Source organism: Physeter macrocephalus, chromosome 7, assembly GCF_002837175.3.
Source record: "Physeter macrocephalus isolate SW-GA chromosome 7, ASM283717v5, whole genome shotgun sequence".
NCBI lineage: Eukaryota > Metazoa > Chordata > Mammalia > Artiodactyla > Physeteridae > Physeter > Physeter macrocephalus.
In genome coordinates this window covers 50,368,361-50,375,160 of record NC_041220.1, presented here as the reverse complement: position 1 = coordinate 50,375,160, position 6,800 = coordinate 50,368,361, and the positions used below count along the sequence as shown (strand labels likewise).

The following is a 6,800-nucleotide window of genomic DNA, read 5'->3' as shown; positions in this document are numbered from 1 at the left end:
CAAAACAGACGACGGACCAGATTTGGCCCATGGACTTAGTTTGCCCACCTAACACTTGCTCTCAAAATAAGGAAATTAACAAATATAATGGATCATTACACATTTGAAAAATATTCAGTTTAGTAGGAATCCAAAAATTAAAAATCTAAACGGTGACGGATATCATCATACCCAGCATGAATGTTAAGTGAAATAAGTCAGACAGAGGAAGACAGGTATAGTTTGATATTGCTTATACGTGGAATTTTAAAAGTCAAACAGATTAGAATGGTGACTACCAGTGGTGGGGTGGGGGGAATGGGGAAATATTGGTCAAAGGATACAAACTTCCGATTACAGGATGAATACGTTCTGGGGATGTAATAACAGCATGACTACAGTTAACAGCACTATATGGTATACTTGAAAGTGCCTAAGAAAGTAGAGCTTAAAGAATTTCACCACGAAAAAGGTAATTACGTGAGATGATAGATCTGTTAACTAATCTTATTGCGGTAATCATTTCAATCATTTCAATATATATGTGTATCAAATCATCACATTGTACACCTTAAACTTATACAACGTTATATATCAATTACACCCCAATTAAGCTGGAAAAATATGTACATGCATATATATGAGCCAATCTTATAAATATGTATTTAAAACTGCAGAAGATAAAGACAGGGTGCAAACCATAAAATGTTAATAGTGAGTTAAGATGTAAGAATATAGGAGGATGCACCTTTGTTTTTTGTATTATTTGGGTTTTTCTACATAAACATTTCATATTCAGAAAAAAATTTTATAAAATACAAAAGGAAACTCATGGGCTTTTGAGTCAGACCTGCCTTGAATTCTCTGCTACACACTAGCTGGTGATCTTGGACAAATTACTTTACACCTTTGCCTCCCAATGTTCTCATTTGAAAAAAAAATGGACATAATCACATTTCCTTCACATGATTTCTTCAAGGATTAAATGAGTGTGTGTGTGTGTGTGCGTGTGTGTGTGTGTGTACGTATACACACACATATAGTATACATATTAAATGAGTGTATATATATAGTATATATATATATATATATATATATCCCTATCTCTGACCTCCAGGAGAGTTAGCTGTGGTTTCTAGAACCCTACGCTGAAACCTGCATGGCATTCACTGCTCTACAGTGGCATTGTTTGTGTGCCTGTCTATCTCATCCACTAGACTGTAGTACACAAACTGAGGACAGAGATGGTCATGGTCATGGTTTCCTAGACTCTCAGCAAAGCATCTGGCACACTATTGTAGCTGGGCTCTTCTTACAGTCACTTTGGTATGTCTTCTTCACTACCACACCGAACACAGCTCCCCTTGGTGCCTTAAGACCCAATTCTTAGCACACAGGACAAAATGATCTCATGAATCCTGAGTGGGAAGCAACAAGGAGCTGCAGGCAGCACAGACCTGTATGTAATGGGAATGATGGACCTGAGCTGTGGCAACAGAGAGGACCAGGGATGCATAACAATTGCATAATTTCAATCTACCTCACTTTCTGCCAGTCCTCCCCTCTGTTTCACATTTCTTGCAATATTGTAAAATGTTTGCCAAAGACTGGGCAGAGATGAGTATACAAACTCTGTCTACCAACCTCCAATTGGACTGGTCGTTCTTGCTCTTCATACAATCTTGAATGTAAATCTGTAGTCTCCCTCCTCTTGGCAGTAAGTCGGCAACCCATTCTTGGTAGAACTGTGAACACGATGCCCTTATTAGTAAGGAAATAAGAACAACTACTACGTACTGAGTGCTTACTCTAAGTCATGTCCTATGCTAAATGTCTTACATACGTTATTTCACTTAGTCCTCACAACAAATCTTTGAGATGAACATTATTGTCCCAATTTTGCAGATGAAGAAACTAATGGAGTAACTTGCCCAAGGTCCCCCTTTTAAAAAGTGTTATAGTCAGGATTTGAAACAAGTCTTTCTGTCCTGTCCAAACTGTACTACCGAGAATTATCGATATAGGGGACGCACTATAGATCACTCAACAAAAGCTTAGTTAGGAAAGACCCCAATAATGAATTAAATGTCCAAGTATGATGGTAAGTGACTCATCTAAAAGACCAAGGGTCAGTTTGAACTACTGATAAGTATGCAGCCTTTAAGAGACTTTGGTTATAGGGGTAGCAATCACAGACCTCTAAAGCATGTTGGAGGATGACCCCAATTAACACCACTGTGCATACTCAGTTTAGCTGTAATATCAAGTAACCACTACAACATCCTCAAAGCTCCAGGTTCAGTTTTCCAGAGTCACTGATAACAGTTTTGTTTTCAGAACAAACAGGTAGAGTGGGATAAAGATTCCCAGTGGATAGTTAGTCTCTAGCGGTGTCTATGACCCACATTTTAAGCCCTAGAAATAAACACAGAACACAGAAAGGTCTGTCCATCATGTTGGTTCAGACAAAGGTAAACCCAATTAGGTGTAACCAACAAAGTGAAGAAAGTTGCTGAGTAGAAGAAAATTCCTCACCATTAAAAAAAGGCAGCAAGACAAATCTACTTTTCTAGGGGGTAACGGGATTAACTCTGACGTCTGTGCTTAGAGTTGAATCTTTGGTGGAAGAAAAGCTTATAGCTTAATTTTGCAAGACCCAGCATGGAACCTTTGTTGGCCAGTAGGGAGATGGGGTCTGAGAAAATTGGATTAGAGCTCCTGATATAAGGACCTGTGTAATCGAGAGGAAAGTGCGATTATAAGCAATTGTACCAGACAAGTCTGTCCCTGTGTGATGTTTCAATTTTAGAAAAGACCACAAGCTGGATAACCAAGCCATCACTGATCTGTCCCAACTAGCAAGTAAGCTGATCCTGTACTGCAACAGTTTTTGCTCTTGGTAACTGGAAAGAATAAATCCTTCTTCAAGACAATCATTTTGAGTTCTAATGTCCCTCTTTTTAGAAAAAAGAACAGCCAGCTCCTGAAAGAAGAAAGACTGTTCCTTCACTTGTTATTGATGTGCCTACCTCTACTTCACTACTCGTTTTAGTCAGCAACCAACTTCCCTTTTTCTGCCCCTAAACCATACATGAGCTGGTTTCAGGGGTGATGCCCTTCCCAATGTTCTCATAACTCCTATCATTTAACTTACTGCACGATAATTGTTTCTGTGTCTTCCCATATGAGAATGTAAGCTCTTTTGTCTTATTCATTTTTGTAGGTCAGTGTCTAGCACAGTGTCATACACATGGTAAGTTATCAAGAAAGGTTTCTTGAATGGATTCACAAATGGTTGGATGAGTAAGTAAATGGTTAACGCAGAGGTCCTCTGAAGGCCTGCTTTAGGAGGATGTGCTTGGGTGATCTTTCAGAACATTTTGGCTCCTTCTGTAGCCTTCAGATGAATTACTTAGCATCACTGAGGTTCAGTGTTCTTACTTATAAAATGAAAGCAACGTTACTCATTTCATTCGGTTGTTGTGAAGCTCAAAATAAGTACATCATGCTGGGTACCTATCCAGGAACCAGACACTGTTCCTTCTCATTTTATGTTCAGTTTGTCTTCTACTGGAAGAAGTTAGCCAGTGTTTCATGGGGCAGCAGCCATGCTATAATGGGGATAAAATAATAACTTGGCCCTAATAGCTCAAGTGTTTGAGTCTGAGGGGTTCAGAGGATTTCTATCTGGCGGTGGGTGAGGGGGAGTGATGAGGACTATATCTGTTCCTCAATTCAGCTTATCTTACAATAGAGCTTGTAAATTAGAGTATTTAAGAATAGTGCCCAAACTTCCACTTCTCACAATATTACAGAATAAATACCATGAGGAACCTCCTCGGCTTACAACACCTAAAAATGTGTAGATAAAAGATGCTTAAAATGCTTACCTGAGCTGTCAGGAAAATGATGGAAATCATCAGAGGCTAAAAATACAAGAAAGCACATATCTTCAGAGGTAACCACCCTGAAGCAATGGGGCCCTGTGGTCATTAACTTATCACTGGTGGCCTAGAGTCTTTATTTTAATGGTCCTCAAGCAGGGTTGGGGATACAATGCCTAGGACTTAAACCAGATTAAGACATAAAAAGATCCCTAAATAGTTCAGGACACAGAAGTTGACATTTTTAATGCAAAGGTAAACCAAAAGAAGAAAATCTATCCCACAAAGGAAAATAGTAAAGAAACTTTCTTATCTCAACATTGACTCTGGGTAAAGTCTATCTTGAAAATTGCTATTTACAAGTGATCCTCCTGAGGGTTTAGAGCCTAAATCTAGAATTCACACTACCTAAGTTGTCCCCAAATACTCAACTTTGGAATTTAATTTAAAGTGATTCAAGATTCATAATGACTTCCTGGATAAATATTCCTTAAATCAAGGCCTCAAATAGTTCCCTCAGGTAATTATAAACTCACTGAAATATAAAAATTATAAAACACAAGAGGAAACAAGTTATTTGAGGGAGAATAAGCAGAAATAAAAAATAGTAAGATTATAGCCACAAAAATGGATGATATTGGAATTATCAATTAAGAAATACAAAATAAGTAGTTTTGATACTCAATAAAAGAAAGAGATTATTTGAAGTATAACAAGGTACTAGATACTTTGAAATACGGTCAGGTGGATTTTAAAAAAGAACCAAATAGAACTTCCAGGTAAAAAAAAAAAAAGAAACTAGAAACTAAGTGTATAGGTACAGCATTAGATACAATGGAAGAGAATATTAATGAACTGGAAGACAGAACTGAAGCATTACTCAATATTCAGCAGAGGGAAAAAGATATTGAAAAAATAAAACAGAAGGTAAAAGACATTGAGAAGAGATGGTAGCAGTGGAGATCCAAGCCATGCTGTTGCCCATGGTATGGCAGTGGCTCTGGGGTTTCACTGAGAGGCTGCTGATCAGAGGGGCCACTGGGTTGTCATTATAATTTGGAGACAACAGATTGAGAAATGCACAAGCCACTATACAAGTTGCTCTGAATGTTCTTGAAACATGAGTCACATGTTTGCAAAATGAACTCAGAGTGGCCTCTGAAAACTCTGGATTGTCAATATGTACAGTGAGTCTCTGGATTGATGTTGGAATTTGACATGAAAATAAGAATAATGGAACAGCTCAGTCTCTGGAACATATGAACTTCAATGTTATCAAAAAGAGATTCAAATTAGATCTGGAACTTGAAAATGAAAACATAGGTGCTCATTTCAACACTATACCTCCAGAAAGCAGATCATGTATTACGCCAAAGAATTCTCTAAAGATTTGCCAAGAGCTGTACGCATTCTTGCTGATATAACACAAAACAGTACATTGGGAGAAGCAGAGACTGAACACAAGTATAGAATAATCCTTAGAGAGATACACGAAATCAAAGCTAATTTACAAGAAGTTGCCTTTTTATTATCTTCATGCCATAGCTTATCAAATACTGCACTTGGACTGACAATGTGGGGACCAACTGAAAATATCAAATCTATAAGTCATAAAGACTTAGTGGACTATATAACCACACATTATAAGAGGCCAAGAATAGTCCTTGCTATGGCTGGAGGAGTCTCCTATAATGAACAGCTTAAGTTAACAAAGTTTCCTTTTGATGGCTTTTTTCCCACACACAAAGGAAAAAGAACAACTCTGGCTCCCTGCAAATTCACAGAAAGTGAGATTTATTTGAGGGATGACAAGATGCCTTTGACACACCTTGCAAGAGCTGTTGCAGCTGTTGGTTGGGAACATCCTGATACAATCGCTCTCATAGTTGCAAACACACTGACTGGCAACTAGGATTGCCATTTCAGAGGAGGAATGAATTTAACTAGTAAGCCAGCCTGTCTCATCTGATGTGGCAACCTCTGCCATAGCTCGCAGTCTTTCAACACTTGCTACACAGATACAGGATTGTGGGGACTCTATATGAGTTGTAAACCAGACATTGCTGCAGGCATGCTACATGTTGTTCAAAAAGAAAACATGTGACTCTGTATAAGTGTCACTGAAAATAAAGTAGTACAAAAATTCTTCTAGAAACAAAACATGTTTTTGCAACTCTGCGGTTCAACTCCACGGTGAAGATATTGGTAGGCAAATGTTACGTTATATTAGAAGAATTCCCATCCCTGACTTGGAAGCAGGAATTGATGCTCTAGATGCTGAGACAGTTCAAAAAGTGTGCGCTAAATATGTTTATGATAAGGGTCTAGCTATTGCTGCTGTTGGTTCTGCTGAGCAAGATTTTAACTAGACTTGCAGTAACATATGCTGGTTTTGTGATTAAAATGCTCTTAGTCAAAATATTTAGAAATACTTATTAATAAAACTAATAGTGATCTGCAAGTTTTAAGCTATAAATTCTTTTTAAGAAATGAACAGGGCTTCCCTGGTGGCTCAGTGGTTGAGAATCCGCCTGCCAATGCAGGGGACATGGGTTCAAGCCCTGGTCCGGGAGGATCCCACATGCCGCGGAGCAACTAAGCCCGTGCACCACAACTACTGAGCCTGCGCTCTAGAGCCCGCGAGCCACAACTACTGAAGCCCGTGTGGCACAACTACTGAAGCCCGCGTGCCTAGAGCCTGTGCTCTGTAACAAGAGAAGCCACCACAATGAGAAGCCTGTGCCCCGCAACAAAGAGTAGCCCCCACTCACTGCAACTAGAGAAAGCCCGCGTGCAGCAGCGAAGACCCAATGCAGACAAAAATTAAATAAATGAATAAATAAATTTAAAAAATAATCTTAACTTTATAAAAAAAATGAACAAATATTTGGAATTAAATATATTTGGAAAAGAAGACATAGGGACTATAGTTAAGAT

At 38.5% G+C, this 6,800-nt stretch overlaps 1 pseudogene; it reads left to right on the top strand.

Annotated features, from left to right (window-relative positions):
- The first annotated feature begins 4,810 nt into the window (after nucleotides 1-4,810).
- LOC102989604 (mitochondrial-processing peptidase subunit beta-like) lies at nucleotides 4,811-6,265 on the top strand (annotated as a pseudogene).
- The last annotated feature ends 535 nt before the right edge of the window (nucleotides 6,266-6,800 follow it).